Source organism: Trachinotus anak, unplaced genomic scaffold (assembly GCF_046630095.1).
Source record: "Trachinotus anak isolate AG129_WGS33_773 ecotype Australia unplaced genomic scaffold, CSIRO_AGI_Tana_v1 ptg000025l, whole genome shotgun sequence".
NCBI classification, from domain to species: Eukaryota; Metazoa; Chordata; class Actinopteri; order Carangiformes; family Carangidae; genus Trachinotus; species Trachinotus anak.
Window position 1 is genome coordinate 10881563 of NW_027273876.1, and position 15989 is coordinate 10897551.

A 15989-nucleotide genomic window follows, 5' to 3' on the forward strand; every position below is an offset into this window, starting at 1 on the left:
TTGTATGACAGTTATATGATTGGGAAATGATATAAAACGCAAGCAATACAAATACTTTTTAGCACCAACAGTTCTGGTTTGTGTTACCTCATGTGTGCTGGAAAATATATATTTTCTGTATGGCTTCAACCATGAAACCATATTTTGTAATGTTTGTTCTATATCAAAAACTTTTGGGTAATTCTACTTGAACCCATTGTTAAAGGAATAGTTTGAAATTTGTGGGAAATATGCTTATTCACTTTCTGGCAGAGAGTTACATGAGAAGATCAATACCACCCTCATACTGTATCTGTCTGTCACAGGGGGAGGATGTAGCCTGGCTCGATCCCGCAGTTACCAATTAGACAGATATAAGACTGGTATCAATTTTCTCATCTAACTCTCCACCAGAAAGCCAATACAGGAAAGTGTATTTTCCCAAAATGGTGAGCTACTGGTTTAATTCTTTTGGAAATGTACTACTACTTGGTTTACCACTGAGCAGTGAGTTTGTAAATTGCCAGACAGTAAGAAATAGTATTTACTTCAGCATGTTGCAGAGCTGGCTAGACTGTCCAATCGTTTCCAAAAGTACCTGAGAAAGTTAGTAAATATATGAGTGTTAAACTATTTAAAGCCTCCAGTGATCCAGTTTTAAGTTTTCAGGTGCAAAATTTTGTTGCTGAGCAATATTTAGCCGACTGGACAGCTCAGTGTGAAGGGAGAGTGAGTGGAAGAAAGACATGCGGTGAGAGAGAGAGAGAGAGAGAGAGAGAGAGAGAGAGAGAGAGATGGTGGAATCAGTTTGGTGCCAAGAGCTGTGTGCTGACCCTGATTAAATGCCTCCCCTAACTCACTGGGACCACTGATAAGACCAATGCACTCTGGGCAGTGTGTGTGTGTGTGTGTGTGTGATGTGCGTGTATATTCAGGAACCAGAACAGGAGATAAGGTGTGTCTATACATGTGCATGTGCAAAGTGTGTGACTATGAGTGTGTATATGTGTGTGCGTTCCAACACCAATTCTCCTGTGTAAACACGCTGACCTGGCACAACACCAGTAGACACTTTGAAGTTGGCAATACCCTCTGTAATCTCCCTCCCTCTGTCTCTCACACACACACACACACACACACACTCACACACACACACACAGAGCCAGCGGCAAGACTTAACACTGGCAACCTTCTGTGGCTTAGCATGTGGCCAATAACACACACACACAAACACACACAAACACAGACACACACACACACAAACAAATACACAAAACCTCTTCCACTGTCACAGACAGCTAGCTCCCACACAGAGATAAAACAATAAACTCTCTCACACACAAATACAAAAAAATAAAAAATACAGACTCTCACAAAACGCTTTATTTTTGTTTTTATTTATGCCACCTATAATGGCAATTCTTGCTGACACTTAAGTGTGACTGTGTGTGCGTGTGTGTGTGTGTGTGTGTGTGTGTGTGTTTTGCTAAAAGTGTCTACTACTCTGGAGTCTATCACACTACAGCCTCAGAGCATCTTCAGGTCTTAAATCAGACACGCTGACTTCCTGGCACAATCATCTGCAACTCTCCAAATGCACCGACTTCTCTCTTTAGCAGCTAAAGAGCCAGATATTTCCCTCAGACGCTGGTAGAGACCAAAAACAGAGCTTGAAGAAGGTGGACAGAAGGTGGACTGAAATATTGGTGGACAGAAACATTGACAATGTTGCTCTGTAACTGCTGGATGTGTGTAAATGAGAGCTGTGTTTGCATTTCCCATCACAAGTAAGAGAGTAAATAAATTATTTAGTAATTGAGGTGAGCTCACAATTTAAGATAACTAGGTATTATGTCGACTCCTTGACCAGACACTGGGGAGGTGGGATGGGTGGCTGCAGACCACTGGCCTTGACTCCTCCCCTTCACATTTGTGTACGTTTAATCACCTTAATTGTCCTCAGTCATGTGCGTTCTTGTACTGTATGTGGATTGTATGCGTGCAGAACATATGGTTTGTGTTACTATTTACTGGAATTTTTGCGTTCCTGTTACCCCACAGTGCTGTTACTCTGATGTACATTTATGTTAACACCACCAGTTACAATAAAAGTGCATTTTGGTCCTGAAATGCAGTTCATTAAGAGAAGCAAAAGCTACTATTTATGAACTCTGTAAGGAACAAGTAATACTATGTCCACTGTAAAATAACAACCCTTTTCTGACCCTAAATAACCTTTGCAGATGTGTTGAATGGTGCCACAAAAGAGGCTGCCATCGATGGCTGCAACGTGGGTGAAAGCTGGCTACATTATAACCTCATTATTGGTTATGTCCCGCTTTTACATTCCCACTCACACTGAAGAGATTGCCATTGCACCAACTGTTGCTGGCCATGTATCATTATCTCAATATGTCAAATTGTGAGTAGGCATTACAAGCAGCAGGGATGGTGAATCTACATGACATTGCACCATATAATAATTCTAATATTAGTTTCTTTCTCTTCTGGGTCCAGGACTGAAGAGTTTTAGAAGACCCTGATCAGATAGAAAGCTACTTAGGGTATTAAAATGGGGCAAGGGGGTTCTCAGAACTTTTATCACACAGGATTAAAATTGAGTTCATTTAATCTCACCCTGGGACTCAACACACTGCTAAACTTCTCCTACAGGGAGCCACAACAAACAACCAAAAACTAATTTTCGACCCAGTTTTAGAAACTGCAGGTCTAAGGAAAAGGAAATCTAGGGTGGGACGATATAAATTAGTAAGTTGGCATGTTGTTGTATTCATGTTGAGTGTCCTTTTGTAATCATTATAGCAAGAGAAGTTAAATAGCTTTGTTTACTTTTTTTATCCATTCACTTTATTATTTGTTCTAACTTTGCCTGTTGTGTAAAGTGGGTAGTCACTCTGCACAATTAAATTTGTACTCCCCTCCATAAGTAATAATGGGAATAAAAATTTGCTCACAGAGAGAATAAGTTAGGCAGCTCTTGCTGATTTGCCTCTTTGTTTCTCCTGCCTGGGGTGCCAGATATGCAGATTCCAGGCTGTGTTTTGGCCAGCAGGCAGATAATCTTGTTATGAACAATTAACTTGGTTGTATTGTTGAATGTAAACCCAATCCCTCACACAGAAGCATTCAAAACAGCACCTGGCACCACAACCAACAAATTTCAACAAAATGTCAATGAGGATCAAAACTCTTGCACCAATGTTGGAACATAACAGTCAAAGTCATTCAAAACTTCATCCAGTGCAAACTCGAACAAAGCAAATAAACTGAAGTGACCCTTCCTCTTCAGCAACACAGATCATGTAAGTTTTTTCTGTCTTATCATTATTGCTGTGATGAAATAAAACAAAGAGAAGACTTGCTTCAAATATATATTTCATAATGTAATGTTGGCCACCAGGTTGGATTTCTTTGTAAGCCTGCTGGAAAGCTTCACAGCATCAAATAGGAAGAAAGTGCTATTCTTCCCGCACAAATGTTTCTTATACCAAGGACTAAAGCTATGATTGATACGAGCAGCTCATGTTTTTGGTTTATTCTGTCAGAGAATTTGTAGAGTTTTGTTTTTGTCACTTGTGGGTATTTGACATTCTGCAGTTATTTATCACTAAATACAAAGTACAGCCAGGGCAGCCCGGTAGTTGAGTGGTTGGGGCGCGTACCACGTGAGCGCAAGACGTTCTTAGCAGGCAGTCGCCGATTCGACTCCCGACCGGCACGACTCTTTGCTGCATTTCAGTCCCCTCTCTCTACCCCCTTTCCTGTCAGTCTCCACGGTTCTATAATAAAGGCACAAAAGCCCAAAAAAAACAAAAAAAAACAAAGTACAGCTGAGGCTGATGGGAATGTCATTAGACTCGAACGTATTTACACTGCATTCATACATACGGATACAGTCTCTGGACTCTCATGAAGACGTAGCCCTGCAGATGTGTCATTTACATACTCTACTCCAATTGGTTGTTGTTTTCTGACATGCTTGCAGTACTACACACAATGAAGCTGTTCATTTCTGGTTTCACAATTTGTTTCCATGAGTATGGAATAGCTTTGTTTGCATCCTCAAAAATGAATACTCAAAAATCCTTTTCATACAACAGTGATGCCCAAGCCAACAAGACTGACGGGCACTGCGGTCCTGTATCTGTGCTGGAAGTGACCCCCTCTCTACAAGTGGAGCCGAGTAGGAAACAAGTCTGTGCCTCCGTTTCTGCAGGCATTAAAACAAGTGCAGCTGGCTCTTGTCTTGTTGTTCCTCACATTGCTTCAGAGTGCATTTGCATAAAGTTGAATAAATTCTCCAATAAACAGCAGCCTATTGCTGTCCCAGAGTCTGTAGGCAGAAACAGCCTGTTAGACATAAACCAACGTACTCAACATAAATACAAATAATTTGCCCTGATGTTGGGTTAGATAAAAAGTTATAGGGTCACTTAAACTATTACAATTCATCCGGAGGGGAACATGAACATGAGCAGGGACATCTGAACCAAGCCAACATTTGGCAATCCACACAATAGTTTTTCACGTTTAGATTTCACTCAAAACCACAAATCATATGGGAGAAAGACAGGAGGAAAAGTCAGGGTATCACTAAGGTCAGCAGGATTCATCCCATGGGAACCATATGTGTGTCTAAATGGTTAGGGAAATATGTTTAATCGTGTTTAATGATGTCCTTGTCTCAGAAGAATGATTGGCCTGTTATTTTGGGTGTCAAATATCTTAAATCACTTTTAAAATGAGTTGTTCCTGCTGTGCTTAAGTGGAAAGCAGGCTGAAAGAGCACATGTTTTACTTTCACTACACGTTCTCTCATCTGACAGGGAACACTTAAACTTAAAGTTCATAAACCCACAGAATATGTCTTTAGTTACAAAGCAGCTAGTGTTGTTCAGAGATGCCTGACTAATTCAACAAGACACATCTATGACAGCTTGTTGTGAGCATTAAGCCAAATATATACCTCCCAGGATAGGTACAACAACACTGTCTGGAGAAGTGTGAAGAACTATTCAAAATTGTGGGTTTTACAGAACTACGAGAACAAATTTAAAAGCCCTTTGAATACACCCCAGGTGGGGGTGTATTCAAAAATGCAGACAGAAGTGTATAGACATGAAAAAAAATGAATTCCACCTTATTTTAAATGCACAGGAGTTGGGCAGTGACAGGAAGAATAAAACCAGGTGGAGAACATATGCTTTTGATATACACAGAGAATTCACCAATACCTGTGAGGATTACACTGTCCACTGCTACCCTTAGATAGAAATGGAAGAACTCAGCCATTGGCTGTTTTCTATCAGGAATAAGAATAGTTAGCCTTGCTCACATGAGTGTGGCTAATTCAAGATGACATCTTTCTAATAGCTAGTCAGGCTACTGGGAGGATGGGACCAAATACAGAGAGTACAGATATTACAGGTGAGGAGTAAGTAAATGTAAATAAAGCTGTAAAGAGGGGGTAAAGTGTAGGGGGATCTGCTGCTAAAATTAAAGGAGGGAGTAAAAGAAGAGGCCCTCTGGACATGACCTTCAGCACTTCACTAACATGGCTAATTAGGTTAAAACAACACCACCCTGACACAGTGTGTTTGGAAATAGATTATTAGAGCCAACACCAAATTGATGCAGGGTTTTGAGAGGGGGGTTGAAAATGCATTCATGTATTTTGCCATCTAGGTTGAGGGGAGCTCTGAATCAGAAAATTGAATCATTGTCATCACTTAATGCTCTTTCATTTGTCATTAACTTAGTTTGGCAGTGCTTAAAATGTTGGCATAAACAAAATTCTAGCTGTTGTTGTGATAATGGGGAGTGATTAATACAATTCGGAGGCAACGCAGCGAAATGCTTCCATCTTTAAAAAGTCTCGCCAAATTTTAGCTCTGCACTTGACTCTACTTTCAAAGACACAGAAACATGCTTTGGACTCACAGAAAAGTTTTCTCCCAGTAATGGCTAGATGAACTCCTTTCTCAGCTGCATTTGACAATTCAAACTGTCGAACTCCAGGCCACTGAAGTGTGTATACATCATGCAGGGTCAGGTTGAGTTGTGAATTTCAAACGACTGCCAGGGGAAAAATAATTTGTGCATGTGCATGAGGTCATTGTTACAGATATTCCACTACTGTCATTGGGGCAACTCCAGGTGATTGTAATGAAATCTGAGTAAGGCTCTACCAGTCATGCCAAGCTCTGTGGAAACCAGGCTAATCAGTAAACCCTGCCTATGCCTCTGTTCGGTCCTAGGGAGGAAACAACACAACTCCGGTCTCACAAATGTTGACATAACAAAATTCAACTAAACATTTTTTTTGTATTGTATGGGCTGTTTCAGTCTATGGCTAACTCATGATATTGTGACGATCAGGGTTCACTAAATGGCCTGTTCCACTGCTGTCATTCTGGCCTTTTGCCACACATGGTGTCGCATTACTTCAACATGAAGACTGCAGCACTACCGTATGATTATTTCAACAACACAATGATTGCATCTGAATTTAGCCATGACTATGGTTAGCAACATTCCTGTTGGCTTGTTGCTGACGAGTTAAGCTGAATGGTGCCAACAAGCTTTAGTGGCCCAAAGCTTATAATGTGAAACCTTATATCTTCCTATGCTCCAGATCCATTTGTTTCCAATACATTTTCCACTGCATTATTCGGAAAATACATCTTGGTACCATAGGAAACGTTTTGTATTGATTTTGTAATAACTACTCTCAAACTTCTGACATTAGAATACATTTTTAATGGCCTGGGCTGGCCTCACAGTCATTTTCTCTACACATGTATTATACTGATTAAAGCAGGGGATCCTAATTGTGAACCTTGGGACCTGGATTAGCAGGGTTTATCCTGCCAGGTAGTTAAATTAGCATCCCATGTGTATATCAGTCAGTGAGCTGTTGATTGAAATGAAGACCAGAAGGGCTCTGAGCCTGAAGGACAGAACTACTGGATTGAAATCAGAAAGTATCAAATAATTCCTGCTAAAATGATGATGATAATGCCTTGCCTCGACTTTTCCCCAGAGACTTTTCAGGTGAGATGTTTGTGGAAAAGTCTATTAGGAAATGAAGTATGTGTTGTTAGATTACTACCATTATCGATGCTGAATGTACTGTCATGAAAATACCTGGACAACCAGTACAAGACTTACTTTAAGACCTGTTGCCAAAAATATAAGTAAAATTATATGTTTTGCTCAATTAACTTGTGCTTTTTAGGTGATTTTATCCAGGCATTTACACTGTCAATGGTCATGGTAAATTAACATTAAGGAGTGAAGGCATAAAAGCCAATATTTGGCAAAGAAGGAGAGTAACAAAGGGGCTTTTTGAAATAGAGGGATGGTAAATGCATTATTTCTTCACTATGCACAAATGTCAAACAAATTAACCAAATAGCTACATAAATAACTGCTCTACAACAGTAACATCACTTCACAGTCTCCCATTCAAAAGGCAAGGACTTAGCAGTAGTTATTTTAATCGAAGTCCTGGTGCTTCTGTCAGCCAGCGTGACTAACAGGATTTGACATGGTGACGAGTGGACGGGTCCCAGGTTCACAAAACACATTCTGTCTGTCTGACCCCACTCTCTCTCTCTCTCTCTCTCTACACACACACAGAAGCGTGCAGATAGGCTACATACGCACACAAGCCCACACACAATCCCACCCGCCCACACACAGGTAGAAAGCAATGTCACATAATCCAATGGATACAGTCACTTTGACACTCAGATCCAACACACTCCACTTCACCACTAATGCACAGACACAGCAGCAACACACACTCATGTGTTTGTCATTGTTGGTTATTTAAATAGCTCTACCTGTATGTACAAGCCACTATCACACATGGCTGAGCCAAGCTTGACATTATATAAGGGTTCATATTTTGACACCCAGATTGGATTGAAGATCATAAAAACGGTAGGCTATTGTAAGAGCAACAGTAAGGGGAAAAAGAAGTACACCTACTTTACACCACCCCCACCTCCACCTCCTGTCACCTTTGACTTTCTCCCCTCACTATCTGCTCTGTATTGAGGAGGCAACAGCTTGCAGTAATTTAAGGTAATCGGATGACTCTCTCTCTCTCTCTCTCTCTGCCTTTATAATCCGAGACGCACAGGCTGCTTGTGAGGTAACCTGCTTCTGATGGGACCACTGCATGGCTCAGAGACAGCCCATATACTGTAGCGTAGCTGCTGTCTACTTGTTGAGAATAAACTACCCTCACGGTTCTTTTAGATGAGATAGGTGATCCATGACAGGGGAGCGTGCTGGGAAATTGCAGCTCAATTACAGAAATGACTTATGTCACATATATATGCTGTAATGCATTTTATCCCATTATAGTAAGACCTCCAGCAACACAACTTAACTCAGTCTGTCCACCTCAAAATCACATTAAAAATCCAATATTAACTGTAGGAGATGCACTGCAGGTTACATTAAAAGGAGTGAAGTTCATGTTTGATCGACCTGTGTCATTATAACCACAGTGCATCAGTGATAACCAATAGCTGGAGAAGCTGTGAAATAAATGAGAGCTGCGTGTTGCATATAAATGTGCTGAGCTGTCTTGAATTAATTTAAGTCGACGCCAATTTTTTACGAAACCAGTACCAATAATCTCCTCAGCCTGTTTCAGCACCACGGACAGCGAATCCTCCTATTTATCCCAGAATACACACAGAAAAAGGCTCCAACTATTCAAACTATAGCTGTGGTCGACAATGTAATGCAGAAGAGTTTTTCAAAGCATGTGTCAGCAGCTATAGTCTATCATCTATCTGCCCCCCCCCCCCCCCCCCCAATTTCATCCACAGGAGCAGCGTTTTCTTTCCACACACATGCAAACTGCTTCATCTCCACCAAAAAGAAAACAGACCCCGCAGAGGAAGATGAAGTGTGGAGTATATCATGTTGTGGAAACAGTGAAGGCGGCCGGAAGAGGATAAAAGAGACGAAATAAAAAAGGTGCCTTTAGGTCACTGAACTCACCACCGAGTGACACGGACAACACTATAAGTCAGAATATAGATGTTTCATCAGGGACAACAAGCTCAAAGGATATATAATGTACACACTTACCGCGTTATCCTCGTTGAAGCCATATGTTTAACATGCAAATCTACTTTTCCACACACTGTTGCCGTCTCTAGGCCGCGGTAAGACACAGTCCGAAGAGAAAATCCAGGAAATAACATCCACACAACTCATCCACCCGCCTGGATATAGACCGACCCCACTTTTTTTTTTTTTTTTTTTTTTTTAAGAGAGGAGGGGGGGGGGGGGATTCCGCTGTTCTCGCCTTCAAGACTATATATATATGTCTGTAAAAATGAGTTTATCTTCAAGAAATGAGACTATTCTGGCCTTCGGTCAGTGAAAAACAGCCTTCCTCTCCTCCAGTCTTCTTTTAGTTTAAGTCTCCAGTGTGGGACTTAGAGGGTAAGTGCGAGCTGCGCAGGAGAGAGACAGAGTAACAGTGTGTATCCTCCACTGTTGCCCCTTTGCTTTCTCAACCAGTGAGAGAAGACGGAGAGGGAGGGGGAGACAGAGAGACCTAGCGACACGAACAGGAGAGAGAGAGAGAGAGAGAGAGAGAGAGAGAGAGAGGGAGACGATGCGGAGTCAGAAAGGGAGGTTTTGTCTCAAGGTATCCGAGCATTTACCGCAGCAGCGGCGGCGGCGGCGGCGGCAGAGGCGGAGATCGGTGCACCACGGTAATCTAATTATGTCCACGGCAAAAGGCGCACGGATTACCGGCTGCTCGCTCTGCCCTGGTCTTTGCGCCCCATGGCGGAGAGGGAACATAGGAGCACTGTTTTTATTTGAACTCGTCGGTTTCCACTGACACTGATGGCAGTAAAAAACAAACAAAAAAAAAAAAAAAAACAGCAGACTAAAGTTAGCACCATCTAGGGCAAAGACCTTCACACATCCTCCCAACATGTTTTCTTTTCTTTGCAGTAAAACTTGACACGCACAATAACCAACACTGAAAAGCAAACAGCACCCGAACGTCTTATCTATATTTGCCTTTGCATTGTTGCAGAGACCTTGCTACAGGTGCACGGTGCAGCACACAGTGGCACCTTATGGTGGTCCCCAAAGGGCATTTTTGAAAAAAGGATTTCCACACAGTGCAATTAACGCTTGGATTTCATGCTTCTTTGGAGCTGTAAAGCAGCTCTATTTATTGGGGATTAGCTGTTCCTGCATGCTTATTTCAAGTTCACGCAAGTTCTTGCAAGGTAGCTATATTTTCTTATCAGCCTCTTTTCCAGCAACACAACAAATGTCTTGGTCACTGCTTTCTGAAAAGCAGTCCTGCTGACTTTACATTCCCTCACTGTCAAAGTGAACACGCAACTGTGGCACTCCAGATATCTTGATAGCAACACATCAAAACAAGGATTCTACACTTTTAGGACTCTGTCCATCCTCACATGAATAAGTAAACAAATAAACAAATAAACCTAAAGTACTCATAGCTCAATGCAAGAAAGTAGTAATCGAGTCCTTTACTTAAGTTAAAGTAAATGTAGCCTACAGAACACCCCACTGTGGGTAAAACTACAGAACTTAGAAATTTACTTGAGTAAAGTTTTGAATGCATTATCAGCTAAATGTACTTCAAGTATGAAATGTAAAAACACTCAATATGCAGAATGGATCTTGTGCATTAGTGGAACTGATTGTCAACTGTGAAAGCAGAAGTTTAGATCTTGTGGAGGTGAGGTTAAATTGAACTGTTTTGAGGTAGTTGAATCTGTGGCAATGGATCACATTTCACAAGTTTATCACAATGTTTTTACGGGCTTTATTAATCCCTGAATTAACCAGCAACTGTAAAGTCAATGTAGTGGAGTAAAAAGTACAGTATTTCCCTCTGAAAAGTTGTGAAGTAGATGTATAAAGTAGCAGAAAAAGAAACCCTTCCCAAGACCTGACTTTGATTTGTGATATCTGTGGAGTTCCCCCTTAGCTACTGTTCATGATGCATGACGGTTTAAAACCAAAGCAACATGTCTCTGTACACAGCAAGAAAGTCTACACAAAAAAAACAGGACTTTCATGCTGTGAAGAGACAGTACAACTGTACTACACACCACCCACATCTAAACTCTTTGATGAATCATTCCGGGTTAAAGTCTCTCACCCCTTTCTAAATGGTGGCCCGTACATAAAATATATTGTTCCTGCAAATTCTGCTAAGGTTTTAATCAGTCTCTTGTCACAGGGATGCAGAATACACGCTGGCTAAAGAAGTGTCACAGCCAGCGCCTTTTTAAAATAATTGCTCTGAATATGTTGAGTTGAGGCGGAAAACTGAACTCCCGCGAAGACTCTCAACAAACTTGATTATACATCTTCAGTGTGGGTTAATGAATCTCTAAAAGTCTGTGTAGAAAACTTTTGTGTAATCCTTCTCTGCAGCTTTTACCATCTTGATATTATAAAGGTTTCTCTCAGCCTGCTGATCTGTTCACTATTTTGAAGAGAGATTATTTTCTAGCCAGTTGCAAAGGGTTATTTATTTTGTGAGCCCGTGTACTTTCCCAGACGACATACTGGCACCTACAGGGGCCACTCTGAGGGAAGAGGATCTATAATTGTGTAATCCTTTGCCCAATTTGCTTTGAGTTGAGGCATCCAGCTTTATGTCCACATCTATTTGCCGACATGGGTAATACAATCAAAAAGTCGAAGTATTTAGAAAGCAGTAGCTTTCTTTGCTGGAATATAGACAAATTCAATAAACTACAAAATTCAAAGGTATGAGACACTTTAAGACAAATGTAGTTGCCTACATTTTCAGCAGCTAAATTTATGATTGCAAAAAGGAATTTAAATCAATTAAAACTGGTTAATCCTATAAACAAACAGCTTTAATGCAACTCCTCAGATCTTAATTCCTAATTCACTTAGCAATCTGGGCAAGCATGCTAAGTTTTATCTTGTGTCTCCTGCTAGCTATAAAAGTTCAATTTTGTTATCATAGCACAAAATATGCACTCTCTGATAAGTTTATTACCAGTCATCAACAGGCTTGGCACCATTTTTTTTTTTGGTGAAAGGAGGTTACATTTTTGGATCCCAGGGGTTATTTTAAATTGGCGACAAGTGGTGCTAAGTGGTGCTTTAGAGGTGAAACTGACCATGCTTCAATAAAAAGACAGATTTGCAGCCATTCCTCCTCTTTTAACTAAGATGTATTAACCTGTGAATAGGCAAAAAATGTACTCTTCATTATTAGCATGAGAAGTTCCTGCCATTTACCATGCAGAATGAGCCAAAGTGTTTTGCAGCAGTCATGGAGCTGACTATTGTAGCTATAATAATGCAGCTCACCATGATTGTTCTCACTCAGGGCTTTAGCTTTTGCTAATAAAATGTGATGGAAGAATAATAGATGTAAGATAGCCATCTGCTCTATGATGTTAAAATGCATGCAGTAATTACTTTTTTTACTTTTTTAATTTGCTGATAAAGTTTGGATATAATAGAGGACGGCGAGAGCTAGACCAGTTTATGCTGCTGTATGACCCGTCTGTCCATCTGCACTGTGGGATCACAGTACAGAGTGACTGTAACTGCACTCACTGTGTCTGATACACAATCCAACACTAACAGCTACATCTACTGCACATCGAGCACAAGGAGTTTTAAATGAAATGCCCCTGTTGGATATAAACTGATCTGAGTAAGCGTAACAGTTACAGAGTTAAACTCATTTGAAATCTGATTATATAATCTAAGGATTGAAATTACTACCAGTAAAAGGGGTTTGCAGGCAGAGGTCCAGGCCAATTATAGCCCCTAGACCACTGTGATCTTACCTGTGTGTCCATCTGCTCTGCTCTGCTCTGTGGGATTACACCAAATCCTATTGAGCTCAGGGAATGGCAGCCAAGATCAGTAGGCCTGAACTAATCATGACAAACCACCAGCACAAGAGAGGTTTGTCTTTTCCAGCAAAGCCCAAGATGGATAAAAAGGAATTATCAATCACTGGTTATTAATGCTCATCAGAGTCGGTGCAATTAGCAGATGGCACAGTGAATATCTGATAATGCTATTGTGGAAATTAAAAAAAAAAACAAAAAACAAAACGGTACAGTGTGAGGCACAAAGCTTGAGAGTCTGGTAGTTAAAGATACCATCACATAATTGAGGGAACACAGCTGATTTTATGTTACTGAGTCATAAAGGTGAAATTCTCTTTCCACTCGCTCGGCTCTTCAAGAGGAGGAAGCGACACTGCAGTGCAGAACTGTTACACAAGCAGGTAGCAAGTTTAAATGTTTCAATTTATATACATTTCCCCCCCCTTTTAAGCAGAACCTACATGTTATTCAGTGTTTTGGGGGCTTTATTTTACTTACTTATACTCTTTCACTTCAAATAAATGTGACACATCGGTGATTTAATCTGTGGCTGTGCTTTACTCTGCACTAACACCAGCCTAAGCCAAAGTTAAAGAAATATTGCAAACTGAATGTTTTTCAGTCTGAGGTAAGTCTGTTTCAATCAATATTTCAGCCATAGCAATAGACTGGATTTAAAGGTACCCTATAGAGTTTTTGACCAAAAGTAGTGCTGTCCCTGTATTTTTTAGCTTCAGTTTGTATTGTGATTGAGATGTAGGTACAGAATAGTTTTTCCACCTTCTGTGGACATCAAAATTACACCTAATTTGTTATACATCAGTCAACATTATAGCATGAACGAATGGTCAAACATGTATGACAATGCCACGATATGCTGTGTCTGTTTTACTAGAATTGTGCATGTGTTTGAGGATGCACAAGTGCAATCATAGGGGTTACAAAATACAAATTGCCAGTTTCAAGCTATTTTGCTAACTGGCAGATGTTTGTGCTTTAACATGCAAAGAAATGTTGTAATATGCCCACAAAGGCAGTGAAAAATAAGACTGAAAAGCTTGCAGACATTGATGGCAACAACGTGTGACAAAAAATATAAAGAAGAACATCTTTAAATGGCACAAAATGTGTTTTGGAGAGTAACCCTGAATGTACTGCATCCAGTACATATCTTTCTTTGTTTACAATAAAACTCCACAGGGCACCTTTAAGCTTTTGGGGGTAGGGCCATACTCTTAAATGTTGGCTCATATTCTCATATTTGTGTCCAGTCTGACTAAGATTCAGGAAGTATGGCTAGGGCAAGATAATGTATATCAGGACAAGCAGTAAGAGTCTCACAAGGCTGTCAAAATAAACTTCAACTTTACATAAATCATTTCAAATGCTGGCTGGTTGCCCTGTAAGTGGACCCCTTAGTACTTAGGAAACCTTGATAATCCAGGCTAATAATTTCTGTTTACTTTTGCTTGAACTCAGTTTTTGAAAGGATTTATGTAACAGATACTTTCCCAAATCTCGACAAGGTTGGTTCCAAAAGTTTTTTTTGCATGACCCATAGTTAGAAGAGCCACAATTATAAGAAAAGGACAAAGATGAAAAATACAGGAATACTTAGTCTGTGTTTGTGCCGAGCTTGAACTAGTATCATGAAATTTGGCCCAATAACTGGAAATCATGTTAAGGTAAGTCCCAAGAAACATGAGCCCAATTGGCCAGATGGTGGCGCTGCACTGAGGCCCAAAAATGCAATTTTGGAAACTATAAAATTTGTAGACATAATTCTGATGATTGACGTTAAAAAGATGAAACACAAATCATGAAAGAAGATATTGCACAGTTAAAACAAGTTAACCCATTTAATTGCTATTACATCATAATGGCATTTTGAAATTTAATGATTAGATGATTGACTATGGCCATAGATAATGGAGACTTAACCTCAAATAGAGCCCAGGTATTGAGACTCCCAAAGATACCTTGGATCTTGGATTCCAGATTCTCTCCTTGCTAAAGGAGATGGTAAGCCACCATTAGCACTTCATCTACCCAGAAAGGGAGACATTTTTCCTTCATCCTCTAATCGGGTGATACCAGTGTGATGGCACTGTGTTACAAGCCACATGTCGTGCAAAAGAAAATTATATTTAAAAAAAAAAACTTCTCTTAATTGAAAACAGATTCAAAACTGAATTGGACCCAACACTAAAAAACCTGATTACAATCAAAGACTGAGGAAGCCTGAATAGACCGAACTGAAATCTGTTACATAATTGGTTATCGTTGTTCCAGACGATGATCTCGGTGATCAACAATATTCAGAGCAATTGCTGGTAATTTATGCCTTTGCCAATGTCAGGACATTATCTGGCTCATTTTCCCACTAATGTATTAACTCCATAGTGTAACATCATCATCCCCACATATAACTGACACTTAGTATGCGTTTACTATCTGGTAGGTAAGACAATATGTTATTTACTAGATGGACACTATTGAATTTTGATTTTTTTCCCTGCAAACATTGTCAGCTTTGTCAAGCCTGAAACCCTTACCTGCTCACGGCTTTAATTTTTGGTGACTGAACCATTTCTGTCTGCTGAGTGCAAAAAGGTTAGTACCCGGAAACTGCCGCCTGCGGCTATTTTTCTTTTAAAGTTTCTAATGTTATTACAACCTAAAAACATCTGAAGAACCATCTTATGACAATATGCATGGTCTTTATGTCAGTGACTGAATGTCTGCCATTTCCTTTAAAAATAAAAAAAAAGATCTGTAAGAAATACTGATGTAATGAAATCCACCATGGCTTCTATAATTTATAGCCTGTTTGATAACAGAAGAAGCGGAGGATACAGTTATTCAACTAAGTGAAACAAAAAAAAAAAATGTAAGAGCGAGAACAGCAGACAATAAGACAATTACAAAGACAGAAAGCGAGAGATAAACAGAGAAAATGAAAGGCGAGCAGAGAAAATGGAAAAAGGAAAGAACAACATGAAAGAGAATGCTATATTTATTCTGCCTGCCATTGTTAAATCCATCTAATGCTGGAGCCCTTCCTAGTTCATT

General features: G+C 40.1%; 1 protein-coding gene across 3 annotated transcripts in view; it reads right to left on the reverse strand.

Moving 5' to 3' along the window:
• The window catches only part of LOC139608268 (protocadherin-15-like), a 278991-nt gene that overhangs the window by 153835 nt on the left and 109167 nt on the right, over positions 1-15989 (reverse strand). For 2 of the 3 annotated variants that reach the window (XM_071461818.1, XM_071461817.1), the window contains exon 1: positions 9115-10087. The exons of the other annotated variant lie outside the window; for it this stretch is intronic. The gene's annotated coding sequence lies outside the window, so the exon portion shown is untranslated. Of the gene's footprint in view, positions 1-9114; positions 10088-15989 lie in introns of those variants that run through there. 3 annotated transcript variants of the gene reach the window in all.